Source organism: Eptesicus fuscus, chromosome 15, assembly GCF_027574615.1.
Source record: "Eptesicus fuscus isolate TK198812 chromosome 15, DD_ASM_mEF_20220401, whole genome shotgun sequence".
Classification (NCBI taxonomy): Eukaryota; Metazoa; Chordata; class Mammalia; order Chiroptera; family Vespertilionidae; genus Eptesicus; species Eptesicus fuscus.
Window position 1 is genome coordinate 61,383,598 of NC_072487.1, and position 19,849 is coordinate 61,403,446.

The following is a 19,849-nucleotide window of genomic DNA, read 5'->3' on the forward strand; positions in this document are numbered from 1 at the left end:
TTATTGAATTTATTATTTATTTTGTTTCCCCCACCTAGTCTGTAAGCCCTAATCAAGTCTGGATTTTGTCTGTTTTCTTGATGAAAGTTTCCCAAGTCCATAGAATAGTAGCTGGTATATAGAATTGCGTTTGTTGAATGAATGAATGAATGAATATTTGTTGGAGGGAAGTGGAAAAAGAGAAAGATGTTTGTGATCCAGTACAGACACTATTCTGAGAACACAGGGCACCAAAAGAGAAGACATGGCTAAATTAAGCAGTTCAGACTCATTCTGGCCTTTTTGTACAGAGGACTATCCTGATGAAAAATAATACTTTAAGAATATCAGTAGAGCAGAGGTTAACAAATTTACCTCAAACACAAGTCCATTTTTTTTTTCACAAAGAGGAGACAGAGTAAGTGAGAAGGCACACCCAGTTCTGTGTCCACCATTTCAAACTGCACATCCTAAGCTTAGCGTCGCCTTGAGAGAGGACTAACATGCTGTTTGCACAGAGCACCTAGATGTGTGTGTCCATCATTTTCTATTCCTTTTATTCGTTTTCTAAAAATGCATTGCACACAAAATGCTCAAGCTAAGGGATTTGCAGAACATCCATTAGAGATAAGAAATACCTGGCTGCTGTTTGTTCATTTTCAACTAGCAGACATCTCTGGCATAGGTGTCACCCAGAGTAGTAATGTAAATAGGTCGTTTAAACAAGGAATTCAAGTAGAAAATGGAAATCATTGAAGAACCATTAATGCCTATACCAGCTTGCCTCATCTGGAAACACGGGGGAAATACGCACCTACCATCTGAGCTATGGTAATAGGACACATTAAGTTGTTCTGTCATTCTATAAGCCTGCTGGCACCCTTCCAAATGAAAATGGAGTCCGTCTTCAAGAACCAGCTCAGCCTGGTCCGTCTGGCTCAGTGGTTGAGCGTCAGCCTATGAACTGGAAGGTCATGGTTCTATTCCCAGTCTGAGTACATGTTGCAGCTCAGTCTCCAGTGGGGGGTCGTGCGGGAGGCAGCCGATCAATGATTCTCTCTCATCATTGATGTTTCTATCTCTCTTTTCCTCACTGAAATCAATAAGAATATATTTTTTTAAAAAGAACCAGCTCAGGTGATACCTCCTTCATACTCAACTATTCCCACAAATAAATGAGGTATTGGCTATTAACCCCTTTAGCACTTCATTGATATCAACTATGGCACTTACCTTACCTCTCTGATATTATAGTTAGAAGTATTCAACACTGTTACCGAATTAAGGGTAGGAATCCTATGTGTTTAATCTTTCGTATCTCTTTTGGCACCTCCCACATACTATATCCAACAAATCCTTATTAAATTGAACCAAAGCAAATCCTTCCAATAGCTGGCCCCTATTCCAGTAGGCCAGCAAGGAAATAGAATTGGATGAATGCACAGGAATATAACACAAGTATCCTGCTTGGTGTGCTACTGGGGGCAAGAGGGCGGAGGAAGAGACTAAGAAAAGGAAGCAGACCAGTCTTCTGACTTCAGTTATCTAGACACAATCTCAGTTACTCTCGTAATTTTCCAAGTTTATATGAGTAATTCAGAAATCCAGTGAAAGGCTTGGCATTATGTTCACTGGCCTTACTGTGGGTGGAATCTTAGAAATGCTAGTTAGGGCCTGATAGATATAATGTTCCCTTTGTTTGAAGAGTTTGTTTTCTAACCAAGGAAATAATTAATTAAGTTTGAATTCTCCCATCCCCCTCTATGATGTTCTAAACAGCTGGTACTCATTTGGGACATGATATTAATTTTGCTTGGAATCCATGGTGATAGAGTATTTGTTTATTGTCGTGAACATGCTACAAAGTGCATTTATGACTCTCTAAACCAATTAGTAATCACTGAATTCGAAATTTTCCTTTATGCAGACAAAATTAAAAAGTTATTCTTAATCCCAGACATCAAAAATATATTTTTCTAATTCAATTAAGCCCTTAAAAAAGAATTAAGTATCTGAAATTCATAATAACATCAAGTTTTCTTTGACTAAGTAAACCGATTTGTCATTTTTAAAAACCACTTTAGTTGAATGGGTTATTGTACTTATTCCCTTAAATTGTCATTTAGAAAATAAACACTAAGAAAAATGCCCAGCACAGGGAAAAAATGTGAAGAGGAGATGCCGTCAACAAGGAGGGACCTTAGGGGGTTGGCGAAAACAGTTGGGAGAATCTGTTGACGGGCTTGGCTCTCAGCTAAATTGCATCTAGTCCACCTGTCAAATACCAAGAAGAATAAGTGCATTTTGCAGAGGCCGGTATCCCCAGCTTTCTCCTCTGACCTCTTTATTCCTGACCTCTTGACCCACCCTGCAGGAGCTGCTCTGAGCAACTGTGCCCAGCACCTGGGAGGGAATGAACTCTGCAAAGGCCAAAAAGCCAACATTCCACAAAGAACACTGTGGCTGGATAACTCCACAAATTCAGCTGTTATCCCTGCCACACCCTGATCTGGGCTTCCACCCAAGCCTCCTCCTTCTTCACTATTGAAACTTATAAGCCAAGGTCCCCAGCGTTTGTTCCTCATCCCTCCCCAGCCAGTTCCCCACTTCTTCCCACCGCTGTGTCTCCCTGTTGGGGAGTCTCTCCACGGTGCCTTTGGAAACCCCAATTCCGTAAGAAACAAATTTCCTTTGGTCTACAGATATTTCCTTGCGCATTCCCCCACCACTTCCGACAAATGAATTTATTAGCTTCCTTTCCAAACCTGTCATTCCATTAGGCAAAATCACCCGCTTAGTCACCAGGACACCAACCCTTGGGGCGAACAAGACCTTCTCTGCCCATTTGCCTCCCACATCCAATCGGTTGCCATGTCTGAACGATTCTTACTCTAGTGACTTTGTGCAGGGGGGGTGGGGGGAGGCGGAGGGGGGGGGGGCAGGGTGAGAATTAGTTGGGCCTGGACTCAGTTATTAACTGTCCTGTTTTTAAAGATTTTTTTATTATGGAAAATTTCAAACTTATACTTAAATACAGAGAGTAGTATAGCAAATAGTCCATGTACCCACCGCCTAACTTAATCAGATTTTAATTTTACAATACTGTATTAGATTCCATTTTCTTTTTCGTAGTAGATGAAACTCAAAAACATTGAGTGACGTTCTCCAGCTCCACACCACACACCCAGCACAATGTCTAAGACACAGCACACACAAAGGATCGTTTGCTCAAGAGTACTAGCATGGTTATGAGCCTCTCCGAGTCCAAGCCTTTATTTCTTTCTCTATCTCCCTTTACAATTTGCTTCCTTTGAATACGTATATTTCTATCTGCATTAGTTGCCTCTCAATCTTTTTCTTACAATATCTCAATATTTTCTGTGGATATGCATCTTCTTATTTCTTTTCCTTTTTCTTCCTCCCATTGCCATTCACTCTGTCATTCATTTAATAACTATTTCATAAGCACCTACCAAGTGCCAGGCACTATCCTAGGCCCTTGGGACATGTATCTGTTAACCTTTTTCTCTGTGTAGCTTTCTCTTTGCTGATACCTCTTTTTTCTGATCATCTATCAATCCGAATTTCTTCTCCTATTTCTTTTTCATCTCTACCCTTATACTTCTTACCACACTTCCCTCGCCTGATTACAAAAGAAAATGGAAGCATTATTTTATTTATTATTTTTACACTAGAATGATGTGTATTCCATATCTTAATTTTTAAAAACTGATTAAGAAATAATTTCCTATTGGATAATGTTCAGATTTTTGACAGTAACACCAAGTCTTCAAAGAACCTTTTATTCGTCATCAAACACCCTATATCCTGACCATACCTGACTGTTCCCCATCCTACAAATTTACTCCCAGGTCCCTGGTTATACGGGATACTCTCAATCTGCATTTGTCAGGGTTGTTTGGAGATGTGGCCGCCACTGTCTGCTTTTTCACTCATGTCTCCAGCCTTGAGCACAACGTCTGATGCTCAGGATGAGCTCAAAAAATGTCCATTGTATACTTTTGCTGTTTGTTTGCTTTATCTTTATTGTTGAAAGTATTACAGATGCTCCCTCCCCCCCCCCCCCCATTGACCTCTTCTAGGCCGCATCCACCCCGAGCCCCCGGCCTTCACCCCACTCTTGTCTGTGTCCATGGGTTATGCATATATGCGTTCAAGCTCTTTATTTAATCTCTTCCCACCTACCCATCCCCTCCTTTCCTCTGAAATTCGACAGTCTGTTCCATGCTTCTATGTTCACTGTATTTAAAATAAGTAAATTAATAAAAACCAAGTTACTCATTACTTGGTATGGCATGTTTCCTTTTAGCTGACGGACCACCATAGAAACAAATTCCTCTGCTTTAACTGATTGGCTAAGACGGAAAAAGAGCAGGTAAGAAGAATAGACAAGAAAGAACTCGTGACAGCTGTCACTCGGAGAAAAAAAATGAGGAACTCTGAGATCGTCCTTTAGCCCCAGGAGAAAGAACAACCCCAGACAGGGTAGAAACAACTGCAAATAGTTTCCTCCTTATTAATCCTTCAGGGGAGGAAAACCTGTTCCAAGGAGAAGATGGAACAGCTGCAGTCCTACCAGCACATTCCACAAGTCACAAGAAAATGGATGGGCATTCAAACACTCTGATAACAGGAGGAAGATGCTTCCCAAGAAAAACACCGGGAAAGAGGACTTGGGGAGTTTTGTCCCAGAGAAAACTGGAGCATTAAGTCAAATGCATCTGAGGACCCCTGTGGATGCGAGTTCGGAGAAGATGGCATGGATGCCCCTTGTGAAGGTTTACAAAGAGGGGCACGGCATCGGTGCCAAACCAAACAACCAGGAAGTTAAAAAAGAATAATCTCCTCGGATTCCCTTAGGAAACTAGCAATTAAGCTCATTGAAAATGAGTACGAGCTGTTTCTAGAGATAAGCACTCCTGGCAAAGCAATGCCATAGACTCTGCAGCAGCTGGATCCTCATGAGACTAAGTATACCACACCCTGGAAAGGACAACATATGGCAACACCTACATGCGATGCAATGAAATCACCCGGGGGCTTGTTAAACATTCAGATTTCTGGACTCCAACTCTTTCCTACTGAGTCAAGGTTTACACACAGAGTAGTAGCTCAGTGTTGAGTAATTAGGAAGCTTAAAAAAAAAACAAAAAAAAAACCCCACAATAACAAAAAACTCTCCTCTCTAGGCCTCACTCAAATCCAAACTGTTTTCCAGTACTTCTCTGCTACTGTTCCTCTCCACCTGCAAAGATACAGCCCATGAGTGTCAACTGAGTTTCAGCAAGTTTCCCTGGTGATAAACCCACTGTGTATTGTTAGCTTTATTGACTATGGTCTGGTTTGAGAAGCAAAGGCTCAGAGGTCTGAGAACCATAGTGCAATAAGCAGGCACAAGCCTTTGGGTGAGCCAAAAAGCTCCCTGCCCTGCAACTCTGCTCTGGGACAATCATGCCTTGGGTCTCAGCCTGAGGAACAGCAGGCGGAAACCCCTCCTACAGTTCAGAGCCTCTAAGACTTTGCTGTCACTTAGATTTGTTACACTGCACTTTGTATTTTTAACAGCTCATAATATATCACATTATCCTATTTAGCTTTCTCTGTCAGCAGATTTATGTATGTTTTTATTTTATACAACTCCATTACTCTAATACCTTCCTCTTACTAAACTCTAGTATTTTACTAACTAAATTATCAAAACATTTTATAGCTTTTGTTTTGTTAATTTAGTGATAAAGCAATTATAGTGAGGTATCATCATAACAGCTAGCTGGTGAATATATTTATGTTCAGTGGACACTTTTTAAAACTTTCTATATGTTTTGAAATTTCTGTAATGAAATATTGGGAAGAGAGGATTTCAAAGATACAGAAAGGGAGAGAGTGAAAAGTAAACTCCTCCCCCTCTCCTTTCACTTCAATCTAATTCCCAGGAGATAATCAGTGTTAACAATTTCTTATCTATTCTTCCAGAAATTGTCCATGCTTATACAAGCACTCTTTTTTCTGCCTGGTAGCATACATCATATACACAAGTGCATAAAAGCAAGTCTGAATCTTGCTTTTGGCAGTTCCCAACACATCAGAAATATCTTTTCAAATCATTACGCAAAAATCAGTCTCATTTTTTCAGTTGCTGTGTAAAATTTCACTTTATGAATCTACATCACTTGAGCAGTACCATATTGAGAGAGATACAGGCTACACAGGGTGTTCACAGCTTGGTTGTTTTGCGGACACACACTTATGCATAAATGTCACAATGAACATCCTTATACTGTGATCTTTTTTATATGCATTAATTATTTTATAGGATAAAATCCTAGAAGTGAAAGTGATGAGTCAAAATTTGTACAAAATGTTTTAAGATACTGCAAAATTGACTCTTTAAGAGTCATACCAGCCCTGGCTGGGTGGCTCAGTTGGTTGGAGCGTCATCCTGTACACCAAAGGGTTTGCTACCTGAATAGGAGGAAACCATTCGATGTTTCTCACTTTGATCTCTCTCTTTCTCTCTCCCTCCTTGCCTCCCTCTCTGTCAAAATCAACTTTAAAAATATCCATTTTTTGTTTGTTTATGTTAGATAAAGTTTATTGTTAGCTTTATTGACTACTAGAGGCCTGGTGCACGGATTCGGGCACCGATGGGGTCCCTCGGCCTGGCCTGCAGGAGATCAGCGGGCCAAAACTAACTCTTCGACATCCCCCAAGGGGTCCCAGATTGCGAGAGGGCGGTGCTCAGGTGATGCACCCCAGAATCAGGCTCCCTCCTCTCTGGTTCCGGGTGTGTCACCCGAGAACTGCAGCTGCCAAGTCACCACATCTCAGCAGCTCCTGTATTGAGTGTCTGTCCCCTGGTGTTCAGTGCATGTCATAGTTACCAGTCAGGTGGTCGAACAGTCAGACGGTCGCTTAGGCTTTTATATATGTAGATTGTCTATAATGCCCAACTGATTTTTTACTAAGGAGTAAATGCAATTCAATGGAGGCAGGATAGAATTTTCAAGAAATGGTGCTGGAACAACAGAACATATTTAGGCAATAAGAAACTCAACCTAAACTTCACAGGGTACCACAAAAATTATCTCAACATGAACCAGAGATTTAAATGTAAAAAGATAAAACTATAAAACTTCTGGGGAAAATATTCAGGACTTAGAGCTTGCTGAAGACTTCTTAGAGATGACATTAAAAAAAAAATGGTTGGCTGAGGATTTTTTTAAAAAGGTCACACCAATTTGTATGTCCATAAAGAGTGTCTATTCTTCTACATTCTCAAATATGCTTATATTTTGAAACTTTTAGTCTTTACTAATCTGATAACTGAAAAAAATTTAATTTCATATATTTAATTTAAAAAATGAGCATCTTTTTACATATTTGCCTTTTTTCAAAAAATTACTGATTCATATTCTTCACCTATATTATATTAAGGTTTTCAACATTTTCTTGCTGATTTAGCTGGAAGCTCTATGAAATTAACCCACTTGCCATGCATGCTGTAAAAAGATATGTAGCCAATAGATCTTGTGCCTCATCTTATTTGTAGTATCTTTTGCATGGCAGAAGTTGGGAGTAAGGTTTTACCATAAAAACAGCTTTTCATGATTCTACAAACAAGAATGATTAAACAAACAATAAGTGATCATTACAATGAGCTGTAACAATACATAGAACAGTATGATCTCCCTTATGTTGGAACCTAAAAACAAACAACGCAAAACAAACAAACTCAAACATACAGAGAACAGATTGTTGTTTGGTATGGGAAGCACAACTGGCTGAAGGAGGTCAAAAGGTACAAGTTTCCAGTTATAAGGTAAACTAGCGTTCCCATTGCAGGAAAAATCCTGCAATAGGATTTCCTGCTGCACTCTACCCCGCCTCCACTCCTCCCTTGTCGCCCGCCCCGCCTTCTCCACCAGCCCACCTGCTTTTCCCTTCGCCCCCGGCCCTGACTTCGCTCCTCCCTTCTCCTCCCCCACCCCGGCTTGCTTGCTTCTTCGAAGCTTTACTCCCTTCTGCAGCTCTTGGCTTCTTTCGATGCTGTCTTGATATGCAAATTAGCCACCATCTTTGTTGGGTTAATTTGCATACTCGTCCTGATTGTTTGGTGGGCGTGGCTTGGCTGGTGGGCGTGGCTTAGGTATAGCGAAGGTGTGGTCAATTTGCATATTTGTCTATTATTAGATTAGATAAGTGTGAGTTCTGGGGATGCAATGTACAGAATGGTGACTATAGTGAACAATACAGTCATGTGCCACAGAACGAGGTCTCGGTCAACAACCTACTGCATCACCAGACACTATAATCCCATAGATTATAATGGAGCTGAAAAATTCCTATGGCCTAGTGACAACATAGCCCGGGTAAGGTCATAGTGCAACACATTACTTACATGTTCGTGGTGATGCTGGTATAAACAAACCCACTGCACTGCCAGTCATATGAAAGAACAGCACATGCAATATGTACGGTACGTAATACTTGCTAATGATAATAAACGACTATGTGACTGGTCTATGTATTTATACCAGTATACTTTTTACCATTAAAGTGTACTCTTTCTACTCATTAAATAAAAAAGGTTTGTTATAAAACAGTTTGGCATGTTGCACTGGCAGCAGCCTCATATATTTCGTGTTTACCACACTTCTTGATTGAACCTTTTTTCTTATGCTTGATTTAATCTTATGTTGTTTTGCACAGTAACATGCTGCACACGTTTGTAGCCTGGGAGCAATAAGTTGCACCATACAGCCCAGGTGTGTAGTAGGTCATACCATCCAGGTATGTGTAGGCGCACCCTCTATGATGTTCACACAATGATGAAACAGCCTAAAGAGACATTTCTCAGAATGCGTCCCCATTGTTAAGTGGTGTATATTTGCAATTTGTTAAAAGAGTGTAGGTAGGTAAAGATATATGTATACATATCAACCTACATATATGTTATATATATCAACCTAAATGTTTAGTTCATTCATATAATGGAATATCATGCATCAATTTAAAAAGTGTGTTGTAGCTTTGTTACATGAAAAAGCAGTTTGCAAAATAATATATACTTACATATATACATTGCTTGGCGATTTACAAACAGCATCCTGCCATGTGATGCTTCCAGCAACTCTGAAATATGTCACTATCTCCATTCTGTAGATGATTAAACTGAGTCAGGAACCAAGGAATTTCTCTAAACACTTTATCACACTGCCTGAGGGTGGGGGAGGGGTGGCAGGAGCAAGAATACATAATATTATTTACAGGGATTGATGTGTCCACAGTTATGCACATTAAAAATCTTTTGAGTTATAATTGCAACAGCACATATCCAAAAATTAGAAATTTGTTCTCAAAATTCAAATTTCCAACATAATTCTAGCAAACACATTTTATGCGTATTTATTAAACATTTTCAAAACCTACCATTTATGTTACAAAAGAAGTACTCGGTAAGGAATGTGTCTGGTGATGCACACCATTATGACCCACGACTCCCTCATTATTTCTTGTAAAATACTATCTTCAATTATATCTATCAATGACTAATGTAACAGACAGTCCTAACTTGGAACTATTTCTACATTAAGTTAGAATTGCATTTTCTCCTTCCGTCAATTCAATTTTGTTTTCCACAGAAAGTCAAGCAGAAACACTCACTGCTAAATGTCCCATTAGCATTCTCTGACCTTCTCCGTAGTTGGGTTGCAACTTCGAACCTGCTGTGGCCAGCGAGACACACAAAAGAAATAGGAGACGCCACTTATAAAGTCTGGAGAAGGCAGGGAGCAGCCAGAGCATTCCCAGAAGAATAAGGCCCTGCAGGACTGCCACAGGGAAGAAAGATCCCGAAGATCTGGAGCCACAGACTCTTCTTCTTCTGAAAACCAGGGACACTTCTGGGAAAGCCAGTAACACAAATACATATTTACAAATCTCTCCTCCACAAAGTGGACTATAATTTAAAAAAAGAAAAAAGCGCTCCATTACTGAGCAAAAATAATCCATGTAAAATCCAAGCAAACGCTGCAACCTCAGAGTGCAAACCTCAACAACTATTGACTGCACATTCCACTATTCTTGAAAGAATTGTGCAGTGAGGTAAGGTAATATAGAACGAACTTACACTGAAGTTTGGAGTTGGTAAAGCAGGAAGAAATAAACACCCACTTAGAGCTACCCCCGCCCCAACCTTTCCCCCCTCTGCATATAAACAGCATTCTGAGACCATGAGTGTGGATGAGTAGGAGAGGTTCCTCTGGCCAACAGTTGTTGGGAACAAAGAAGGTAGCAAGCAGACACCAGCGTGTTAGACCATACCTCCCGGAAAGCACCCAATGTCCAAAGAAGACAACAGAAGTTAGCAGATACACCTCCTTTTCCAACCCAGTTCTTCCTTACCTGCTGTTAGGGTCGTGGAAGGAGGAACGCAGGAGGCCAAAGTGGTGAGGGATTATCCATTCATTAGGTCATCTGGAGAACAGAGGGGCTGAGCCCCAAAATGGCACCAGCACCCAGGGATGGAGAATCGGAGGTTTTAAAGGACTCTAGGTGGGATTTTTCTGGGCAGAGCATTCTCTGGGTGGTCCAGATCCTAGGAAGGTCCAGAGGGGAAGGATAATGGTCTTAGCTAGTAGAATGTGATCTTAGCAAGTGGAATGTGGCCTAAACCAAAGGGAATGTCGGTTGTGAAGTGGCCTAAAGGTCAGTTCCCAGGGGAGGGGGTACCCATTCCATTATTTGATCAGACCAAACACCTGTCTCTGCTATAGAGACCGTAATAGGTAAAGACTCAATGTCCCTGCCTCCCATCAGTAGGAGTGGCCATGAATACACTCACAGCCAAAGAAATGTAGGCAGAAGTTTCTTCATGGGGCCTCTTCCTGCCCCTCCCCCAGCCCCCTGGAATACATGACAGCCTGGGGGTGCAGCATACATCACTAAAAACAGTAGGGTGGGAAGGCAGAAGGAACCCCACTTGGTGGCATCATTGAGTCACCCCACCAGTACTGGGCTGACCACCTGGACTTATTGTTTTCTGCATAAGCGATAGAGGAGGGGTTTTCGGTTACTCGAAATTGAACACAAATGCAACACAACAAAATACCTCCCAGGAGCCGAGCCACTATTCAACTGAGCACCAACACCGAGGGGGCAGCATCAGAAGGGCAGGGTGATCAGCAGGGGGCGCTTGCAATGAATACTTAGATAAGCTCAGATAGTAGATAAGACAATGACAGGGAGGATGGAATAAAGAAGAGAGACTTAAGAGGTACTTTCTCCTTTTTGTGGCAAACCTCATCAAAAAGGGAAACGGTACCTAAAAATAGGAGAAAACCTGCTAAAAATTCAAAAAGGATGCTTCTGTATGGCTCCTAAATGATTCTGATAAAATCAGATGGAAACATAACACCTAGAGACAACACTATGATCCTCTAATGAGAAAAACAATTAAACAACATCCTGGCAGAACACTACTAATACTCATAAATGTGGAGGAGCAAAGGCTGGAAGGGTAGTGGTGAATAAAAGAGAAGCATTCCTGCCCTGGCCGGTGTTGCTTAGTGGTGAGAGCTTAACCCCGGGCAACGAAGGGTTGTGGGCTCGATTTCCAATCAAGGGCACGTACCTGGGTTGCAGGTCGATCCCCAGCCTCAGTCAGGGACTGTATAGGAGGCAACCAATCGATGTGTCTCTCTCACATGATGTTTCTCTCTCCCTCTCTCCTCCCCTCCCTTTCACTCTGCCTAAAAATCAATGGGAAAAGACCCTCGGGTGAGAAAGAAAGAAAGAAAGGAAGGAAGGAAGGAAGGAAGGAAGGAAGGAAGGAAGGAAGGAAGGAAGGAAGGAAGGAAGGAAGGAAGAGAAAGAAAGGAAGAAAGAAAGAGAGAAAGAGAGAAAGAGAGAGAGAGAGAGAGAGAGAAAAGAAAAGAAAAGAAAAAAAAAGAAAAGAAAAGAAAAGAAAAGAAAAGAAAAGAAAAGAAAAGAAAGAGAGGGAGGGAGGGAGGGAGGGAGGGAGGGAGGGAGGGAGGAAGGAAGGAAGGAAGGAAGGAAGGAAGGAAGGAAGGAAGGAAGGAAGGAAGGAAGGAAGGACGAAAGAAAGAAAGAAAGAAAGAAAGAAAGAAAGAAAGAAAGAAAGAAAGAAAGAAAGAAAGAAAGAAAGAAAGAAAGAAAAGAGAAGCCCTCCTTAGAACTGTATTTGTAGCTGTGGGCCGAACCATTCAAAAGCAGCTCTGTCAGGAGATTCCAGGATCCTGCTGTTTCCCACCAAGCAGGGCGCAGTGGTGTGGCGAGACTTCCCAGGGAGGCGAGCCTTCTTTTAGAGACACTGGGCAGCAGAACAAGACTGGAAGACATAGCCATGCCACCCAGAGAGCTGTGCACTAATGGTTAGCACCCAGCACAACAGCATCAAAGAAAGAAGATAAATAAACAGTAAGTTCTTGCCCAGGTGATAGCCCAGGCTCCAGGAGTTCCTCTCCCCTCACCTTAATGGGCAGGAAATGTAAATGCCTGCCATAAGTCTTCCAGCTTATGCTTTTTCTAAAAGTAATCAGGCATATAGGGAGGAGATCCAAGGATAATTCAGCCACCCTCCTTATGGTTAAACAGGTAAACACCGAAGGCAAACAGACCTCTCTTTATTCAACAAGATATAAATAGGGGGTGAGGGAAGGAATCTATGAAAATACTCTGCAGAGGAGTCATATGCATTTGAAAAAGATTCATAACAGAAAGAAAAACTTTGGGTAAATTTCTTGGTGCTTTCTACAAATTTGAGAAGATATAGATGCATTAAAGTTAGAGACTCAATGCAGAGGCTGAGAAATAGGCAGAAATTTTTAATTAGAATGAAATTTGATACAGAAGTAATATGGGAGAAAAAAAAACAATACAATAGGAGGCCAAAATTTCATTGAAAGAGGTCAAGACCAAAATATACAATATGGTCTATCCAATCAGCGATATGGAGAACAAACACTGGAAGTTTTCTCAAGACTCCAGAGAAAAATATCACGAAGACGAAATGTCAAGAAAGGTGACAAGCATAGATCATCGGTCTTATATATTCAACACATGGTATGGATAAAAGAACAAACAGAACAAAAGCAGTATTCAGAAATATAATTTAAAAAAGCTTTGCTGACTCTGATTTTACAGACTCAGGCAAGTCCTCTGAGAAGATACCTCTGCTTAACCATTTATTTTTTAACTTCATGGATAAGAAAAAGAATCCTACAAATATTCAAAGGGGAAATATGGTTTCATTATTACTGGCCAAAACTCCCTCCACTTCAAGAGAAAGAAGCTTAAGTTATCTTTAAAAAAAAATAAAGAAATGAAAACATCTTCAGAAAAACATTTATTTTTGATTCCTAGAATCTGGGAAATTTGGGGAAGTCCAGGATGAATTTGGTTTCAGAATCAGCTGATTCTGGGCTCCAAATGATATCTTCAGGGCTCTCTCTCTCTTTCCAATTCTCAGTTCTTTGTGCCTCTGCTTGTCTTCATATTTACATTCTATCTATCTATCTGTACCTCTACCAACACCTGCATCTATCTATATCTATCTACCTATCTATCTATCTATATCTATCTATCTACATATCTATCCAGGAAGGTAGGTAGATTGAAAAGATGATAGATAGATAGATGATAGATAGATAGATAGATAGATAGATAGATAGATAGATAGATAGATAGATAGATAGATAGATAGAATAAATAGATGTCAGATAGATAGATAAATAGATAGATAGATGAGAGAGAGCTACTAGTAACCCCAGTAACCCCAGACTCACATTACTTAGTTACCAACCCTAGCAGAAACAATAATTTCTCCAACTCCTTAGATCAACTCCAGAGAAGTTCTGATTGGCCCTGGTTGAGTCAGGGTCCCAGCTGAGAAGCAATCACTGTCTCCAGTGATTGTGACTCTGACTGATCAGCCTGCATTGTGCAGAGAGTGGGGATTCACAGACTCGACAGAACCATGTGGACTTGCCCGATGGAACCATAAGAACGGGGAGGGGAAACACTGACTACCACAGTCCACTCCATACAGAGAGAGAAAACTCATTCTGGCCCCAGACACTCCTCCACAGTGAGTGCGGCAATGTTTTTCTGACTTACGGAAAAAACACACACAATTTTTTTTTTTAAAAATCTGCGTATAGGAATCATGACATGTGAAAGTAACAGAATACATTCTCATGTATGCAAGAGCCCAAAAGGGATCTCTCCTGAAATAAATTACTCAAAGAAGAATTCGAAACAACTAAGGGATGAGAACAATAAAGACAGCTAATGAATAATAAGCATAGGTTGAAGCCCAGGAAAATTTAACCAAACCCTCACTTTTCCCCACAATTAGACATTTTGGTTGTGAGAAAGAAGGTCCACAATGAGGCCAGAGAACAAATAAGAGAGAGGGCAGTCTGAATAGGAGATTGTGGCAAACAGTGAGTTACTAGAATATAAGATTTGAGATGGGTAGGTTTGGTGTGAGGATGAGGCCAAGGTGTAGCCCTGGAAGTGGGTGGCTGAGAGTCATTCGAGTTTAAAATGTCAACGTATTCAGAAGGACTGAGCCAAGGACCAGTCCACGGATGGTCACAGGAACAGCAGTCAAGGATGACAGGAGTGATCTGGAGTTAGAGGATGGCTTCGCTGTCAGGATGACTTCACACGAGGGAAAGTGTCCAATGGAACTGGAGGAGGAATGGGGTCTAAGTGCACAGGATCGGGGAGTATGTTGATCTGTGTAGCCCCTGAGACTGCGTGAATGAGCAGCCTCCCCCTGAGAGAGCTACCGGGGAAAGGGTGGGTCCTCAAGTGAGAACCCCCTTTCAGTTAAGGCCAGAGGTGGAAGGATCATTCAGAAAAGAGACTGAAGAGAACAGCATTGGTTTAGGAAGGAATAAATGTTCCAGAGGGCACACAGGAAAGGTCAGGGAAGGGAGAGGAATAGTGTGGACTTGGGTCAAGCAAGGGGGCTATACAACATTATCAGAATGCAGAAAAGTATGGGAACAATAAAGTGACAAGAAAGGCTTAAACATGTTTTTATTGATTTCAGAGAGGAAGAGAGAGGGAGTGGGAGATAGAGAGAGGAACGTCAATGATGAAAGAGAATCATTGATTGGCTACCTCCTGCACATCCCCCACTGGGGACTGAGCCTGTAACCCAGGCTTGTGCCTTGACCAGGAATCAAACCATGACCTTCTGGTTTGATAGGTCGACGCTCAATCACTGAGCGTCTAGGCAAAAAAGGCTTATCATTTTGAGGGCTGGTCACGTTGGTAAGGCTGTGAGCCCTGGTAGGATTAGAACTCCGCTGTCAGTGAGTCCGGGCAGGCTGACAAGAAGCAGCTGCTGAGGTCAGCAGGTTTGTCTCCCGCTCCTTCCTCCAGATGTTACCTGCAGCGTAAGACTGTCAGGCTAGGACGGAACACGCCCGTTACATCCAACGCTGGCCACACAGAGCTCTCCTGTTCTCATGTCCTAATGCAAAGGTCGGGATTCGGTCTCCGAACCAGGAGCCAGTTCTGCTCTCTGTCTTGGCGCTTCTCCTCCTCGCTCCTGCCAATCATATTTTTCAGTTTTCAAGAGGAAGCCTTGAGAGAGGTTGTGCTGACTTCTTGTCGTCTCCCAGGGGGATCAGGCAAACAACCTCGAGGATCTGGCTCACGCTTCACCAACAGCCCCCGGTCTCAGGATGCAGAGAGCTCGCTGCGCCAGAGGTTTCTCGTTCATGTTCGCATTAATTTTCATTCATGGAGTTCATTCAGAGTTGATGCAGCTCACACAGTCGGCTTTGTTTTGCTGCAAAGATTCTCATATTGCATTTTATTTTTGTAGAGACGAAAGCATCCTAAGATAAAACTTCCACTGAAACAGCCTAATTTCAACGTAGACCATTTTCCATACCATTGCTAGTCAAGCCCAATTATAAAAACCCAAAGGGCTGTAAACACCATACACTGGCCATTAAAAGTAGCACAATCTAGCATGTCTGCAGTCAAAGAGACAGATAATAACACGTTCTGGCAAGCAGACAGAGAAATTAGAACCTTCACCCGTCGCCAGTGGGAAAGTCAAGTGATGCAGCCACTTTGGATAACGGTTTGGTAGTTTCTCAACATAAAGTGAAACACACAGGGTTACCACCTGTGCCAGCCACTCTTAGGTATATACCCAAGAGAAACGTGGACGCGCATGTTCATAGCAGCATTATTCAGAACAGCCAAAAAGTGGAAACAATCCGAATGCCCACCGACGAATGAACAGACAGGCAAAATGTGACGACACATCCAGAAAGCGGAATAGCGTTTGGCACAAAAAGGAAATGAAGCGGTGACACAAGCCACCACGTTCGTGAGCCTTAGAAACACGAGGCTAGTGAAAGAAAGCAGACACAAAAGACCACTCATTGTGTGGTTCCATGTCTAGGAAATGGCCAGAAAAGGCAAATTTCCAAAATAGGCAAATCCTATCTATTAGACACTTTAAGTGAGTGAATCTTGCCCTGCCCAGGAACGCTTTAGACTTTGAGCCTTGGAATCATCGTCTGTGGTTTTCCTGCTTTTTAAAATGTTTCGGAACTTCTTGAGCATGATTCCGGAGACCAGGACAAAATACTACTTCTATCAAGTACGTAGCTAAAATAGCGCATCCTAAGCCAAAGGACAGCAGGGCCTCTCGGTCAAGATCTCCTCCAAGGTGACCTGAGGTGGTTCCGTGAAACGAGGCTTCTGTTTCAATATTTTGCAGTTAAGGGGGTTGGGAGAGTCGAGATGCTTTTGAGCACGGTCATTTTATTTTGAAATGCTGCGAGGTCCAGGGAGGAAGCGAGACCAACCTGGCACTCTGCGAGGCAAAAAAAAAAAGCCCTCTTGGTTCTGAAGGAGGGTGAGAGCAGTAAGAAAAGACAATCGCTCTCTTGTGCTGAAAGCTGCTGCACAGGAAGCTTACGCAGGGGCCGCTTCTCACACTCGCCTGCCCGATCAGCTTTCAAAGGAGAGAAAACGGCAAGGTTGCAGAAAATCGGACCAGAACTTGCTGGAAGCCCGTACCCATCTGATAACAGCGTGCGCGTCCCTCACTCTGTGTCAGAAAAATACTAGACTTCCTGCCGTATTTGCTGCAGTCTGCCTCATCTATGTTTAGTTGTGAGGTTTTTACAATCAATTCCTAAAATTTTGTAATATTTACCGAGTTTAAAATATATATATATATATATGTTCCTTTGAGAGATGTTGACCTTTTTCTGAGCTTCGAAAGTCATCTTCACTTCAGAGTTTTGATACACAGTCGCTCCACTTTCTTGTGTGGTTTATTTAAGCTCAGTGGTTCCATTTATTATTACCACTACCAATATTCATCTTATTTGGGGGAGGCACAAGCCTCATTTTTCAAGTTACCAACTATTAGTAAGCTCATATTTGAAAAAATTTTGTTACAAAAGAAACACTCATAAGAAACCATACAAAGTTTATAAAGAAAATATTACTAATACCTCTCCTCCACTCTTTCATTCTCATTATCTTGAGGTGAACGCTATTAACCACAAAGTATCACTTTGTATATCCCCATGAGAAATAGACATACAAATATATTCACACATATGATTTTTTTTATTTTTGTTTTTTTGTAAAACCAGTATCATATATACCCAAATCTGGTTTAAAAAAAAAAATAGATGCCAGCCCTCGCCTGTTTGGCTCAGTGGATGTAGCGTCGGCTTGTAGGCTGAAAGGTCCCGGGTTCAATTCTGGTCAAGGGCACCTGCCCAGGTTGCAGGCTCGATCCCCAGTAGGGGGTGTGCAGGAGGCAGCCAATCAATGATTCTCTCATCATTGATGTTTCTATCTCTCCCTCCCTCTCCCTTCCTCTCTGAAATCAATAAAAGTATATTTTAAAAATAGATGCCAAAAAAATCACAATTAAAAATATCTAATGAGCTGTTTCCTCTTGTAGCTACTTATTGAATTCTCAACCTCACTAAGATCACCAATGACCTCCCAACTTGGCAAGCCCACTAGCCATTATTCAATATTTACCTTCTTTTAGCATCTCATCTTTGGCACTTTCTGACCTTAACCTCTCCTTCTTGTAGCTCTTTTAACTCTTTCTGCATCATCTCTTCTAATTCTCATGAATCCTTCACTTTTTCCTTTGTTTCTCCTTCTTCCTTTCTATTGCATTTTTAAGGCCTCTTCTCCCTCACTCTATAATCTCACTGACACATCTAACACCAAATTAGTATTTCCACCCTGATCACTCTGTTATCAGCAGCCAATGAGGTATCTCTGCTGGATGGATCACGAGTCTCAAACTCTAGGTTTCTCCCACAAATATTTCTCTAGTCTGTCATCCCCTATCTCAACTGACAGTCTCTCCATCCATGCTAGTGCGATAACCAAAAACCTGCAAGTATTTTTTAAACATATCTTTATTGATTTCAGAGAGGAAGGGAGGAAGAGAGAGATAGAAATATCCATGATGAGACAGAATCATTGATCAGCTACCTTCTTCAGCCCCACACTTGGGATTGAGCCCACAACCCGGGCATGTGCCCTGACTGGGAATCAAACCGTGATCTCCTAGTTCATAGGTCAACACTCAACCACTGAGCCACGCCAGCTGGGCACCTTCAAATATTTTTGTCACTTAATTTTCCTAACACCTCATACCAACTACCACTGACTTTAACCTTTGTCCTCTCTTATGCATTCCACAACCCAAAACCTCCTTCTAGTCCTTCTCATTCATTATCTGAATTATTGCACATCATCCTGTTTCCAGTCTCTTGCATTTCCAAATAATCCTCTATGACACCGTAAGAGTAAACCTTCTTCAATAGTTAGTCCTCTCATCAAGACACTCAGTGGGCGCCCTTGCCTATGGCACAATATGTAAATCCCTTCATAAAACACAAAATGGTCTCAATTAGCTCTTTAAACTAATCTCCAGTCACTCCTCTTGTACAAACTGTTCTTGTGTAAAAACCTGTTCCCAGTTCTTCAAAGTTATCATGTTCATCTTTGTCTTGTTGTTCTACCCAGAAAAAAAAAAAAATAGGAATAGCTAACATTTATTGAGCTATGATCTATGTGCCTGGCCTTTGCTACTCTTCGTACAATCCCTGTGAGGTAAACACTACCATTATCCCCATGTCACAGTCAAGAAAACTTGCCTTTTTTAGAACAGCACTCCAATGTGCTCACACAGTAATAACTTACTTATCCCTCGTCAAGGTGCAGCTCACATTTTACCTCCTTGCTCTCTGGACTTCCACTCAGAATTCAAAACATAACGGATATATGACAAATGTTTGCCGAATGAAATAAAGATGGAGTAGCTAGAAGGCAACTTGTCATTAATTCTTGCACGGAAGTAAGCGTGAGAAATCCAGATGTTTTGGGCTGTGTGGAGCTTTCTCCCATGTATTTGCTAGTTGAATGGTTTTCCATTTGTGCTTGCCATTTTAGTCCATACTGCTATTTGTAATCAGTTTGCCAAATCACTTATATAAGTATCTCAAGAGCCAGAGACAATGGGATTCCCTTCATGTTCATCGTCTCCCGATAAATAGATTAGAAACATCGTATTTCACACTCTTTCCCCATCTTGAATACATAGATGACCATTACCACCATGTTGCTCTAAATGTTTCCTATAAAGATGAAAAGTATGGCTACACTGAAATACATTGCCAGCATTACAGGAGAATGAGACTGTCTCAACCATTTACCATGACATCCTAAAACTCAGGGGGTGGATCCCTGGCCTTCTCTGACTAGGTCCCTTCTCCTGGAGCAAGGCTTTCCTGGAGTCAAGGGT